Below are 14527 nucleotides of genomic sequence, written 5' to 3'. Positions count from 1 at the left end.
CTCTGGAGGACAGTGACCTGCCTTACCCCTCTCAGTCCCCTAGTTCAGTGTCTGTCTCTCCCCACACAGGTCTCAGGCTCCTGTGTGTGTCAAGCAGCATGGAGTCACCCTGGGCAGGACAAAGGGAATGGTCCCAGCTGCAAGGCATCCTTCACTGTCTTCTCCTTCCCACACACCCATTTTTAAGGTCCTACAATGGTGCAAGCAGAAGAAACGCTCCCCCATGAGTAAATCCACTCACCTGGGGACTCTTGTATTCCTCAACGGGCTCTGAAAGCTTCCTGGTCAATTTGAAGTTGGAAGACTCACTATAATTTATGAGGAAAGATTTACCTAGTTTGAGTGAGAGATCTATGTCTGTGGGTAAATGAATTGTCACAACTTCTTAACTGGTCTTGCTCAACTGAGATTAGTAGTACTTGCTTTTTAAACACACTCAAGGTAAATTTCTTTCAAACACGGGTCGAAACGCAAGTCAGATGGCAAAGTTTTACTGTGTGCGACACCAAGGTACGTGGTGACAAAGAGAAGATAAAACAGTAGTGGGTACTTCTCTGGAAGGGCGAATCCAGACTTCTGTCCCTAAACCCCTTCTCCCAAAGCCAGAACTCTATAAGCACTTTGGATGTGCCCTCAAAGCCAGACAAACTAGTCAAGACCTGGAGAGGCTCTGGGACAACTGAGATTGTCCAACTGGGGACTGAGTCTGAGAGCAGCAATGCACTGTGTCCAGACTAGGAGGATTCAGTTCTATTTAAAAACGTGGCTGGTCGTGGTGGCTCATGGCTGTAATGCTGGCACTTTGGGAGGCTGAGGCGGGCGGATCATGAGGTCAAGAGATCGAGACCATCCTGGCCAACATGGTGAAATCCCGTTTCTCCTAAAAATACAAAAATTAGCTGGGTGTGGTGGCGTGCACCTGTAGTCCCAGATACTCAGGAGGCTGAGGCAAGAGAATCGCTTGAACCCAGGAGGCAGAGGTTGCAGCAAGCCAAGATCGTGCCATTGCACTCCAGCCTGGGTGACAGGGCAAGACTCCATCTCAAAAAAAAAAAAAAAATGCAAAAATCCAACAAGAACCACCATGATTTGCAGGGCAGCTGTGCAGTATCCACCAGGTTGAGAGCGCACCATGGTCAGCACTGACCAGTCTCCAATTTCTGGAGTATGTGCTGCCATGGCTTACACTGTCCACAAAGAGGACTTCACAGCAAAGTGACTCATTTTCATGATTTTCTAAGGCTACTCTATCCAACACAGTAGAGCCACTGGATATGTGTGACTTTTTAAGTTTAAATTTTAATTAAAATTAAATAAGATAAAGAAATTCAGTTTCTCAGTCACACTGGCCACATTTCAAGTGCTCAGCAGCTGAAAGTGGCTAGTGGCACTCACTGGAGAGCAGAGATATAGAATGTTTTCTTCACTGCAGAAGGTGAAGAAAATTCCATTGTGCAAAAAACTCCATTGGACAATGCTGTTCAAGATACAGGCTCTATAAGGAACCTTGTCAGCCTCATGTTTAGATCTAGAAAAATTAAGAATATTTAGTAATTGTGGCCACCATTAGTGGCATCCCTTGGCTATTACCAAAGAAAAGAAAAGAAAAGAAGTGAAGAAGGAGGAGGAGGAGGAAGAAAGAGGAGGAAGAGGAAGAAGAAAAGAAAAAGACAGAAAGAAAGACAGCAAGAAAGAAAGAAGTAAAGAAAGAAAAAGAAAGAAGAAAGAAAAAGAAAGAAAGAAAGAAAGAAAGAAAGAAAGGAGCTGCTTGAATATAACAGATTTTCCTGCATTTACTAATATCTCCAAAGAAAAAGAATCAGCAGCCCAACATCCCAGCTCTATAAATACTGGGCTAAGGAACATCTCCTAAGGGGTTTAATGAAGGCTAGAGCTTTCAAGATGTAGCTAGAGCTTCTGCTGAGCTTAAATTTCATGCTCCCAAAAATTATTTCCAGGGGTTATATTAGAGTGAGAGAGTCTGACAATGTGGCTCTGTAGTAGGTGTCGTATTTTTAAGCTTTATTTTGAATTCTGCAATCTTTTGTTTTTAATAAGACAGAAATGGTTATGAAGAACTTGTGAAAAAGCACAAGTGTCTGCAGTGGTATAACAAGAGCATACCAACAAAACGGTAAGTATGAAGAGAGTGTAGCTACCTTAATGGAAAATAACACTGGCTATTCAAATCCTCGGGGACAGAATTCATAGAATGGGCACCCCCTCTGCTCGGATGAAACAAAATCAGGTCCGTTAGACACTGGGTTTGCATGTCCAGTTGTCACATGTCAGTGTGACCAAAGCACAATCTGAAGGGGGCCAAGACCACAGCAAGGTGGAGAAAGAAATTGAACTGGAAAATAGGATCAACTGTTTCCACTGGATTTTCTGATTTTTAAAAATTAGGATTTCACTCCTTCAAATGTACTCACATGCACACCCCAAAACCAAAACCAACAAAAAACTACCACCCATTACTTTTCCACCAAATTCCTACACAATCATGGCGGATCTGCCTATCATTAAGAAAATAACTTTTGCCACAGCATGTATATCAAACAAAAACTAAGCAGGGGAAATAGTCAAGACTGTCTTCTTTAATGTGATAGGGCATGAGATCACATCTAAGTATTGGTTTTCTAGTGAAACAAGAATGGTTTAGGCTCATTTGAAATGGCATATACATTTAAGTACAGTTAAATATAACATTACAATATACTTGGGATAAGTATGTTATACTTATATATGTATATGCGTAATATGTATATTAATATAATCAATAAACATAACCTAATAAGTTACCTGGCTGGCCATGACCCCTAAGTTATTCTCCTCTTTTAGAGGATATATATTCTTAAAAGGCACATGGAGGTGCACTAAAGGTTTTTTCTGAGTTATAATATTTCCCTTAGTGAAACTAACTTAATATAACGGGGTGTAAGCAAATCATCGTGTTGATTTTGTCTTAGCAAGCAATTAAACCTGAATATAAACTTTATATTAAATATAAAGCTGAACTATTAAAAGTAATATATACCAAATTACTACTTTGCTAATAACTGAATTAGTTCATTGCAATTTTTCTTTACCCAGATGTTTTTCATTAAAGTGAAAAACAACACAATTTTTTAAAAGCCTATTATCCTTAATCCATGGCATCGCCTAGTTCTTATTTAAATCACTGTAGGAAGAAAAAGTAGTTCCACTGCTGTGCTTGTATTAAATGAACATAACTTTAAATACGCCGTATCTAATGGAAGAGAGCTCTGACTCTTTGGTTTCTGAAAATGACAGCGGTTGCAAAAAACCCAAAAATACAGGAGTTCCAGTCATTTCCTAGTCTTGCTTTGGCATATATAAAAATCAAACCCTAGGAATTATTTAATGTAATGTCCATTTCTGTGAAATAGCTATAAATTCAACTCTATTTTCCAAATTTATGCTTAATATTTTTTAAGTGATTTAAAAGTCTTACCAAGAACCTGGCAAGTATATGGATGTTGTTTTTAATTCTACTGATAAGATATATATAAAAGATATGTTCTTTAACTTGTTCTATTTGTCTTTAAATATTCTCACTGTAAGGGCTGGGCATAGTGACTCATGCCTGTAATCCCAGCCAAGGTGAATGGATCGCCTGAGGCCAGGAGTTCAAGGCCAGAAGTTTGAGCCCAGCCTGATCAACATGGCAAAACCCCATCTCTACTAAAAATACAAAAATTAGCTGGCCTGGTGGCACATGCCTGTAGTCCCAGCTACTCAGGAGGCTGAGGCACGAGAATTGCTTGAACCCAAGAGGCGGAGGTTGCAGTGAGCCAAGATCACACCACTGAACTCCAGCCGGGGCGACAGAACGAGACTCTGTCTCCAGGAAAAAAAAAAAAAAAATTCTCACTGTAAGATGTTAAGGACTGGTGAGAAGGCAATCTATTAAAACTGAGTATTTATATTACCAAGCTGGATATGGTATTTCCAAAAGATGTTAATATCTTTTCAACAGAAAATAGTTCATGTAACTTCTTAGTTCATATTACTCTTTCTCCTTTCAGTTAATCAAAATAAATTAGTAAAACTATTCAAAATTTAAGACAACAGCAAGGCCTATAAATGCAGTTTTCAGATTCAAGTTTCTCTGGAAATTTTTTTCTTTCCAATTTTTTTTTCCCTGGGATTTAATTTTTCCCATTTATTGGTGACATCCAATAAGTCCCAGTTTTAACATTTGCAGACATACATTTCTCTGTAGGTTAAAATTAATGAAGCATATTCAAACAGCTAATTCCTGAGTTTAAAGTTCTTGTATCACCTAGCTTCTGCTTAAATCTCAAAAGCATAATTTCCCAAGCTTAAGCTATCAAATTTGATTGCCTCTTCGTGCAAAAAGCCACATACTACAAATAGTTTCTAATTGGTACAGAACTATTGGTACATATATAAGGAAATATATGGATATAAGATTTTACTTCTAGAAGATATTACTAAAATACATAGCACTCGTGTAATTATATATTGTTAAACCTCTGCAACTGGTTAGTTCTCAGATAATCCCATTTCTCAGCATATTTACATTCTCTGTGACTGCTAATCAAAAACCTTAAAAAGCAAATTGGAAGCATTTCAGTAAAATAGATGAAAACGGCAAAAAATCTTGCTATGGAAAAACAGTATGTATGATCAGGGCTTGATGTCATGTCTTTTATATCTTAATAATGTCACTTGTCCTATTTTGCATCTGTGGTAAGCAGATTCCTCTGGCTATCATATTTGACCTGAGGCTAAAAAAGTGAAAACTCTGACATAAAACAGTTTTTAAAATCTTGAGATATTGTACAAGGACTGAAGGAGATGTTTGTCCAGGGTACCATTATTATTAATTTCTTTGACTATAAAAAAAAAAGAAAATTAGAACCCTGTTAGCAAAGAGCCAGTTGATTTCATTCATTTACAGGAGATGAAGAATTCCTGATGGAAGTTGAGTTGCACCCCACCTAGCAGACTGGGAAAAACATGATGTACCCCACACTGTCCTGGCATGAAGCAGGGTTACAGCTAATATGATAGATACCCCCATGTTTCCAAACAATCAGCCACAACGAAGTCAGCTATCAAGTCAGCTGTATAAAGTAACCCAAAATATCACTTTCCCAGACATATCTACCATCATAATGACTGCTCTATCAGGAAAATTGATTTTAAAGAATTACATATAAAACTTTAAAAGAGAAATTCCTTATCATTCAATGGGAAACTTAAAAAAAGAAAAAAAGATTTGGCTTTCCTAACGCATGGCTACTCCTCTGCTCAGTTGTTCTTAAAAATAATTTATGTAAAGCAGACTTTTCTCTAAATATACTGTGCTCTCCCATATACACACTGAAAATGATATTTGCATACAGTGAGTGTATGCACTGATACACACATGGTAAAAATTTAAAAAATATGGACTGCATAAATCAGTAGCTGATTTTAAATACACACCAACTTAAACAGATTTGTTTGCAATTTCTGAATTTCTCAGGTAGAAAAGATCTTTCTTGCTGGCTGTAGTTCTAGAAGATGCTTATACTGTATAGAGTGTACAAAAATGCTTCCCACATAAACAAAGAAAGTTTCCAGGATCTTGGTATTCTAACCTTGCCTTTGCTATTAAACACCCACCAGATGAATATGATGGAGACGAGCAAAATCAGTGTGTCATGCTACAGTAAACATGGTATTTTGTGTGCGGCCCAAGACTTTTTTTTTTCTCATGAATATAAGTCACCTGCCATTTATTATGAGATTTTTCCCCGATTGACACCCCATTATGTATATTCAGTCAAGCTCAAATGAGATTTCAAGTGATCAATACACTATCTGCGCCAAAAGTCTATCAGCAGCTCTAGCAATAAACTCTGCAGAGAAGCAAAAATGGAAGTGATATTTAGTGAACTGAATTACATGAAAATCTATGTTTTGGGAAAGGGAGCACAGACAGGAAGGCAGAAAAACAAGGGATAAGAGAAGGTAGAAGAGATATTTTTCCTAATGAAAATCAGCTTTCTATAGCCTGACCAGTGATGAAATGCATCAAATGCCTAAGAAGTTCTCAAAAATATCTTAAATCACATGCTGAGATTTCTAAAGAGGTAGGGAGGGGTCCAAATCAGCACTAGGTTCCTTTCAGAGACTGAGAGTTCACTCTTTAAACAGCCATACTTGGAAGTACTTGATATCCTTCAAATGGAAAAGGTGGATCCAGCCCTGGGAAATCTGTAAAATCCCTCACCATTCAAACTCTGTGTGAAACAGCAATGGCTTCCCGTACACTTTAACACTTTCCATTTTATAATTTACGTGTACCAGATCCTAACAGCCTAAACATCATCAGCTGGGTTATAGCATTTTGATTAATGTACATTCGGTAAGAAAGGTAGCTTGACAGTAGCCATAGGATTTCATCGGGCCACCCCCCACTCCAAAAACAAAACAAAACAAAAACCTCTGTTTCTGGGCCTGGATGTTTCTACATATCAGAAGCCATCTGCTTGAACCAAGAGAAGATTAGAATAGGCAGGGCCACACAGAAACGTATGACATCTGGGGAAGTGTCAATTCAGCATTACCCAAGCACCAAAGGTTCGTATTCTGTTACCATGAAAATAACATGGGGGCAGTGGGGGTGCGCAGGAATCAATGGCTGTGATTGCAGTCATATAAAGTTACGCTGCTGGGTAGTGAATAAACGTTCATCTAGGTTAGGCTCCCCCCACCCCCTACTCAAGGGTATAGCACTTCCTTTTAGATTCTTATTTATGAAGCTAGAGTCCTTAGGCAGAAGGAATGAAAAATAGAAAGAACTGCTCTGCACAGATGTTCAGAATTATTAATATTTAATTATTTAGTTTACTGAACTTACATTTTGAACCACTCTCAGGCAGAAGAGAAGAGTCACTATCCATTGTGATCAAAAGAACACCTGTAAGACCAAAATGTTTAGATGATTAGCAGTTGGGATAGTTTCCAAATTCCATGAGAAGCAAGGAGGATACATAGTAATTTGAACAAGGGAGAGATGCATCTTGAGCTACATCTGAACGAAAACTATTTCTCATGATATTTTTAGTTCTAAAATCCAGAGCTGAAATACTTTTAAATTAGCAACCTAAACGATGACACACTGCAAAAAAAAAATATACTTTATCTACTTTTAAGAACTATTCATTCACTGTCTTTTCTTGATGGTCCTACCTACTAAGTAAGATCCTAAGCACAACAGATTCAGAGCCCACTTCTACCAGGAAAGAAACAAATAAAAACCCTCCCCACTACCCAAGTTAAGTCTCCTCAAAATGAAGAGTTTAACAGTCCTAAATAGCAATTCCAGTTTGTGTAGGATGCATGTGTATGTGGCACAATGCGCACACCAAAGCACATTTCTTGAATTTTGCAGAGATGCATGTACAAGTGTTTAATGTCACATAATTTTAAAGGAGCAGCAATTTCCAAATGGTTTTTCTAAAGGATACTCTCTATTGCCTCAATCCAACACTCACACACCCAAAAATATCATTAATTTTTAAATACTTAACGCCAAAGATATTACTAACTACAATTCCCTGTAATAAGTGGATGAGCAAACAATTTTCTTCAAATTCTTCAAAAAAAAAAAAAACTCATAACCTGACATCCTCAAGTGGAAAAAGAGATTCTTGGAGGCGAACTCTACAAGAAATCAGACATCAGATGCCCCTTTCCATGCTACAAGGCTCTGCAGTGTCCTAAAAAGGCTTAGTGTACATTTGTGGTAAAACATGAGACTTGTTGCCATTTGTGGGCTAAAGCAGCCCAGGTGTTTATTCAGCCAGCAAATTTACTTCGCTGGGAGGTGGGTGTTCTGGAATGCTCGTCATACAATGATGTGTGCATATTTACTGTCGAACTCAAGGAGGTACTGTTCTGGAACCTTCTCATACTGCAATTAACTGTGCAAGTGGGTAGAGCTAATTTCCATAAAATAATCACTGCATATCTTAGGAAAAGACCCTCTTTGAAAGCAGGCTGCTAGGGCGCCGGCATCTGAGCAAAGCACCAGAGACGTCCGACCAATTTGATTCTTGAAGCCGCCGCTGAAATCTATTTTGATTTTAGAATGACCCGCAATCACAGACAATTTACCTGATTGTGTGTTCCTGGTGACTCTCAAAGCCTTCGAGGTGCTGGATTTGTAGGTATAGTTTGTGGATTTAAAAGAGGGGAAAGATAATATAAGAAAAAAAAAAACACAGGAAAAAAGCAGAAGGTAGTTTCAGCAGCTTAAGATTATGGGTTCAGAACAGAACCTGCAATTTTCACCTAGAGTATCACGTTAGACTGGAAGAACTGTTCAGATACTGCTAACTGGTCACGACATTCAGGTCTGAAAATGCATTAATTCACTCTAGCCATCAAGGGAAAACGTATCATTTTCTCTTCCGTAAATGATATATTTACCTTAAAAAATGGAAGGTAACCAAGTAGGGATCCTTTCGAAAATTTTGTCTTAAAAAAAGGAAAGAAAAAAAGTCTTTGTATCTCTTTTCTTCTTGGTCAGACCCGCTATCTGCAGGAGACGATGCGGATAAACCTAACTATAATAATGAACTGTAAATTTATAATGCCTCTTTCTTCAGAGCAGCTCAAAACATTTTCCTTCCCATAGATTTGAAACAAGATTTGAAATCTCCTTGTCTTGTTGTAGAAATGGCCTTCCTCTAATCTGATGTGAAATGACTGGGTTCTGTTTGAAGGACCAAGCAGTAAAAGGTAAGCTCATTCATCTGTTTCTTGCTCCAATTATGCATCTCTGTTCAAACTGAGATGCCAGGTGCTGGTCTATCGCACAAGCTGATTTATTCCATTCACTGCCTAAAAAGGAGCCCCCCTCTTTCTAAAAAACTTAGTTTTATAAAAAAAAATTTTATTAAGAATATCAAAGCAAAAATAACTCTTTTTGGCTTCACTGTATGCTTTAATATGTGTCCTTCCAATCAATTATGGCTTTTAGCCCTAGGATCTTAAAATTTGGAAGCTCTCGATCTGTATCCCTTTTCTATCAAAATCAACCTCTCAAAGTTAAATGGACATTTTAACAAGCTGACAGGTGAAAAGAAATAACACTGTGCTTTTTAAGACCTGCCTATGGATTAAAGCCTACCCTCCAAAATTGTTAGTAATTATTTAAATAAAGGTAATGCCCAAGCCTAGAAGCTGCCTCTCCCTGCACCACTGCAATTGTCGAATTCCTTTCCTGGTCTTTCATGCAGATGCTCAGAAACAGGGTGGGGCTCCCTGGTCTTGCATGCAATGTTAAGGGAGTCTGTGCTGTAAAGAAAACTCAATTAATCGTTCATATTCCAGTTTTTCAGTATCCTTCAAAAATATCTTTGAAATAATCATGTTGCTAAGAGTCCCACCGTTTCTCATGTTAAGATTCAGATTAAAACCTTTGTGTCAAATCAAATGTGTTTTGCACAAGCATGGATGACAGGTATTGAAATAAAGGTGACAAGTCAAGGAATCAGGGAGAAACCTCCTGGAAGAAGAGATGTGAGAAAGAGAGACTAGCTTCTCTATTATGGATGTCTCCGATGATGCTTTTTCAAAAATCTTTTTTTTTTTTTTTTAACAAGTACAGTTCTTTAGAGTCTACAAGTAAAATCCAATCTTGCTAAGCCATGCTTGTTCCCTTATGAGTCAGCAGGCCACTGAGCATTTCAGACAGTGCAGCCAAGAGTAAATGGGCAAAGGCTGTCGCTGGACACACCCATTTTACTAATCCTGACTCTGATTTTTTTTTAAATTCATCTTTATGTTACATGGTGTCTGACCTCAGAACTTGCATCAAAAACTGCACCTCCACCAAGGACTCAGGTTCCAATGTGGAAGGACTACCCTCCAGCTCCTTCACTGAGTGCAATCGGATAAGGGCTTATGTCTTCCTCAATGGGCAACTCCTGTTTCATTTTCTCTCCAGTCTGCATGTTATCAGCTTGACATTCCCTTCAGTGGCATATGACAAATCAAATTGATCAAGTTGGCCATCACTGCATTCATCAGAGGAGGATTTTTTTATTTCCCAGGACTGATACCTCCACTCCCTTTACAATCATGAACACATCAAAAATAAATAAATAAATAAAATAAAAATTAAAATCCCATGTCTTGGGTTTTTTTCCGGGGTTTTGTTTGTTTTGAGGGTAGTGAAAGTGGTAAGAAGTAATGAATGGATACAACTAATCATAAAGAAAGAAAAGCAACCGATAGTCATAAAGCCAAGGGCACAGTCTTAAAATATGATTTTAAATACCTAGTGCCTACATCTTAAATTTAAAGCACTGATCCAAAAATGCAGATATTATTAGCTTTGGAAAACTTTACCAAAACATTAAGTAAATTATTTTCCTAATCTTTTTGCATGATTCAGCACTTTTAATACTAATTTCTGTCAAGAAGTTATAAGGTAAAAGGAATCTTTTCTGGGTGCCTTAAAACCCCACACACTCTGTACTGAACCATCTGCACTCCTGCTACTACAGGGTCATATCAGAAATACTGGGGGTCACTGGTTTGCTGCCATAACATCTAGTGACCACCTCAGAGCGGCTCAATTTCACTCTCCGGAATCTAAGTGGCTCTTGGGGACAGAATGACCCGTCGCAGAGGCTTCTCCCCATCTCGAGCTGACCCTTACCCAGGAGCCACACACATATGCATGCACACTCGACTGCACCTGTCTCACCCCATCAGCAGCAGCTACAAGCTCCCACCTGATGTGTCTTTTCAACCTTTGTCAAGTATCTCAAGGCAAGAATGTCCTGAAGCCCTTCCCCCAAATAGAAGCTTTGGTCCGAGCCCCCAACCCGCAGGAGCATCAAGAGGAGGCCAAGGAGACAGACACCGCAGACTCTCTCTGCAAACTTGACCTGGGCATCGCACGGATTCGCGTTCGCATCCGAAGACCCCACACGTCCCCCGCACTGTCCCCACAGCATCCCACGCCCGCGGTGCACGCTCACCTGCCGGTAGACGAGCCACACGCCTCGGCGGTCCAGACTTCCGTGGCGACCTCCGTGGGCGAGCCTACGCGCTAGGTGCCCGGCGCGCCCTCAGGAGTGGCTGGGACCGCGGGCTGGCGCCGGGCAGGGCGGTGGGACGCCTGGAGCCGGCGGGAGGAGCACGCCCAGGCGGGTCCGCGCCGAGCCCGAGCGAGCGGGCGAGCCGGGCGGGAGGGGCCATTTGTAACCGAGCAGACGCTACCACCGCCCCTTACTCGCGGGGGGCGGGGGCGGGCGGTCAGGTGACGGCGGCCCACCCTCCGCCGCCGAGCCGGGTGGTTCCTGCCCGGGAGGAGCCCCCTGGCGCGCTCTGATTGGAACTCCCGCCGCAGTGGCGGGGGAGGGGGGACACGTGACCGCCCGGCCAGGCGGCCCGGCGCGCCCCATTCGCGATGGGCACCCCATCTTCCTCCTGGAAAAGCCGGGGGACACAGAAAAGGCGGAGGAGCACGCGGGGTGCAGGAGAGCCTACCAGCCCCTTTAGCCGCAGTGCTGGTGATTCCGGCCGCTGAACCCGGAGAGGAAAGGCTCCCACGCGGCCAGCCGGCCTTGACTGTCCTCTCGCCCTGCCCTTGGCCGCAGTACCCTCCCCTCGGCTGCAGTAACCGCCCCCTACACCTCCAGGCAAGGGCACGCTCAGTGTAGACCACCGCCACTTCATAGATGCCAGTGCCACTTAAGAGTGGTGTTGGGTTTTTTTTTTTCCTTTCCTCCTCTCTGCACACCAGCACATTGTACCCGAGAGAAACTCACGGCGGTGCACTGCAGACACCGCCCAGCTCCAGGGCCCGAAGACCCTCCGACCAGGCCCCGGGATGCCTGAGGTCTCCCAGGTCATTACGTGGAGGAACTCAGGCCTGCTCCCTGCGCAGGAGGAGGAGGCGTCGCGGGAGCTGCAGTCCCCGATCCTTCCCAGGAAGCCGGCCGGGTGGAAGGGGAGAGGGCGGTTATCGTGGTGCGAATCCAACTCGCAGCCTCTGGGAGCACGTTGCTAATAAAGGTCAAATTAAAACAACTAAGTGGTGCCGGCAGGGACGCGCCTCATGGTCAGGAGAAGCCCGGCTATTAATCATCCATAAGGAGCATTGCTTTTCTGGTGTGGGAGAATGGGGTTGTGCGACAGCCCCCCGGAGTTGCGCTCTGCTCTGAACCCTAAGCTCCTCCAGAGCAAGTGGATTGCGCAGCCTATTACCCCACCTCCCCACGGCCCCCTCTCGGGGCGGCACCACCCTAGATGGCAGGAATTCGGAGAAAATGCGGTGTCACGTCCGCCGCTATGCCCGCACACGCGTCTGCGCCAACTCCAGCAACACGTGGGGACCGTGAATCTGGGCGTCTGCTCTCCACTTAGGTGGTTATGTGGGTATACTTATATGATTACTGATTAAAACCAAATTGGACGGAGAAGTCTGTTTCTACACTGGATTCTTTCAAACTTCTGTCCAAGGGAGTTTTGCGCTCGATTTGGGCGGGGACGCAGTTTCCAGCCAAGACCGCAGCAGCGCTCAGCAGAGCCCGGGGACCGGTGGTGGTGGTGGCGAGATGGGGAGGAACAGAGGCCCTTGATTCTTTGGTACTCCACTTTCTTTCCTTATTTAGACCAGTCGGGCAACACGTCCGTCGCCCAAGATGGCCTTTCCAACTGGAAAGTGACTCAGACAATGTGGAAGCCAGGGGTCCTTGACCCATCGTACCTGGGCTTCGCTGGGCATAGGACAAGGGTTGAGCAGGTTTACCTGGAAAGGGAGTTTATTCGTAAAGCTTCGGGCATAAACGCTAGATAGCGAAACTTTGAGGAAGCTCAAAGTTTACCTATTGTAAATTGGTGGGGGGTGGGGGAGCATCTTATGTAAAAAGGAACGGCCCTATTAAATTAGTAAGTATCTTATTTTCGTAGTGGACGTCTTGCTGCCCTTGGTCCTCCCCTCCCCCACCTCATTTCTCCAAACCACCAAGGTTGGAGAAATCTCATAAACAAAGTATAAGTCCGTGGGGGGGGGGGGGGGGGGGGAGGGATACTTGGTGTTTTAAAAAAACAACAACAACAAACGACCTTTGTAATAAGAAAGGTGGGTACGTTTTCATTTCTAGGTCTTAATCTTAACGTTACGGCTACGTTAAAATTGAAGTTGATTGAGACAAGAGAATCCCAGAGCACAGCACGCAGACAGACAATTTCACAATTAAAAAATATGTACTTCCTTCTCCCCGCTCTCGTCACCTCCCCCTTTCCCCGCCATTACCTACTCCCGTTTGGACTAGGGGCTGGGAGAGGAGGAGGGTGTAGTCCCTCCGAGTGCACAAGGGAGGCGGCGGGGCCACTTGTTGCTGCACCGCCAGAAGAGCTAATTCCGAGCGGATCTGGCAGGGAGTTAAAACCCTTCTCCTGGATGCGACGCCCCAGAGACCGAGGCAGACGGCGAGAACAGATTCAGCGCCTCGAGATGTGCTTTCCAATTTGAACTCTGGACCATCTTTGCTTGAAATGCTTTGTCTTGCACGTCTGGGAATTACTCTGTGCGATTAAACGCGTGACACACACACGCACACGCGGGGTCGCCCCGCAGAGGGGAGGGTGCGTGGCACAGGAGCCTCGGACGTTCAGGGGCTCTGCACTTGGGGAGTGGTGCGAGGGGGACCGCCTCGGTGTGGCTGCTGACGTGAGACAGGTAACTCGGAAAGGTCTTCCTCCGGCTGCCTTGGGAATGGGGAGCTGTGGGCGAAGGTGCAGGGGCGGTCCCGGAGCGCACACGGCGCAGTCCGCAGTGAAGGGCAGAGGTGTGGGGGGGCAGAGAGACTAGACAAGGGCAGGCGGGTTTTGCCGATTCCGAGTTCATCCGTCTACGGGGTCACGTTCTGTTGAGAAAATGCGCGACACCCGGTAGGGAGAGAGTGACACTGACCAAGTGTCCCCGGAGGGCCGAGCCGTTTGCCCTTGGGAGGGGGTCGCGAGGCCCGTCAGCAGTCGGCTCCCGCGGAAGCTGTGCTAGCGCGGCAGTCTCGCCGGCGCCTGGCCCCACCAGCCTTTGCCTTCAGCGTCCTCCGGTGGCATCGTCCGAGATTTGCGGAGCAGAAGCCGAGGACACAAGCAACTCGCTGTGGGCTTGAAGTGACCACGCCTTAGGGCTGTGAAAAGCTGCCCCGTGGTGACTTGGGTACGAGGAGGTTAATAAAGTGCAGAATTAGTCTTGATTTTTACCTAAAATGAAGCTGGTAGTACTGAGCGCTTAAATGACTCCGCTAGGACCCTGGAGGTTGTGGGAGCGGGGTGGGAGAGGGTAAATGCTAGGTTTAGGACAACACAGGATATGTCTAACTTAAGGAAGCTCCCCTTCTCGGGCCACGTTCTCTGTTGCTCTACCCAACTGGAATCGCCGCTGCGCCCGGGGTCATCTCCGGCATTATGACACCCAGCGTTGCCCTCTAAACTCCAAGTCCCCGCGGCCACATCC

At 43.8% G+C, this 14527-nt stretch overlaps 1 long non-coding RNA gene across 2 annotated transcripts in view; it reads right to left on the bottom strand.

Annotated features, from left to right (window-relative positions):
* LOC129532273 (uncharacterized) overlaps window positions 1-11317 on the bottom strand; it is a 122652-nt gene extending 111335 nt beyond the window's left edge. Inside the window, exons 1-2 of one of the 2 annotated variants that reach the window (XR_008677942.2) lie at window positions 11037-11317; window positions 6899-6958 (exon numbers count right to left, since the gene is read on the bottom strand). This is a non-coding gene — a long non-coding RNA (uncharacterized lncRNA). The remainder of the gene's footprint in view (window positions 1-6898; window positions 6959-11036) is intronic. The other variant, XR_008677941.2, reaches the window with a different exon arrangement.
* Between the last annotated feature and the right edge of the window lie 3210 nt (window positions 11318-14527).

The sequence above is a fragment of the Gorilla gorilla genome, chromosome 2, assembly GCF_029281585.2.
Source record: "Gorilla gorilla gorilla isolate KB3781 chromosome 2, NHGRI_mGorGor1-v2.1_pri, whole genome shotgun sequence".
Lineage (NCBI taxonomy): Eukaryota > Metazoa > Chordata > Mammalia > Primates > Hominidae > Gorilla > Gorilla gorilla.
The sequence above is the reverse complement of the archived record's forward strand: the minus strand, read 5'-3'. Positions and strand labels throughout refer to the sequence as shown.